The following is a 753-nucleotide window of genomic DNA, read 5'->3' as shown; positions in this document are numbered from 1 at the left end:
AAAAACTCTTCCAGGGAAATTGAAGCTTCCGCCAATGGGAGTGCGGCAACACTGCCCGGGGAGGAGCTAAGCGAACCCCTCCAGACAGGATGGGACCCTTAAAGGGAGAGCGACTCTCTTGGGGAAAGAATGAATGGAGGGCGGAAATAGGAATAAAGGGGCCGCGGGAAGTTTCTCCATCTGTCCATCTCCATCCACAGATGGCAGATTCACAAAACTGTAGATTTAGAGGGGAACCCCAGAAGCTCAGTCCTCTTATTTTACAAAGTCCAGAGGTTAAATGACCTCTTCTAATACAAGCATTAAGGGGGAAATTCAGAATTTGAACTCAGGTCTCATTGCTCCTTCCTCTACTCAATACTGACCTTTCATTAATTTGCCCAAAACGTTTCTCTCCCTTCTACTTCCTTTGAGGGTCTTGAGAGATGATTTCCCCCACAGCTTTAAAGGGAGCAATTAATTTTGTACCCTCCACCAAGAGTTATTTATAACTCTTGTAGTTATAAATTGTAGTTATAAATATAGTTATATATATATATATATATATATATATATATATATAGAGAGAGAGAGAGAGAGAGAGAGAGAGAGAGAGAGAGAGAGAGAGAGATTGAGAGAGAGAGAGTATCCTTCATCACTGACTGATCCTTAACCCCATTAGAGACAAAGTTCTTGGCCAAGCCAGAGGCTAAATGGGGTGTTGGCTACCTGTTTCTATGGGCAGCCAAAGTTCTCTCCTGGTCTGTTGCTAAA

Source organism: Monodelphis domestica, chromosome 6 (assembly GCF_027887165.1).
Source record: "Monodelphis domestica isolate mMonDom1 chromosome 6, mMonDom1.pri, whole genome shotgun sequence".
NCBI classification, from domain to species: Eukaryota; Metazoa; Chordata; class Mammalia; order Didelphimorphia; family Didelphidae; genus Monodelphis; species Monodelphis domestica.
Note: the sequence above shows the minus strand (reverse complement) of the source record.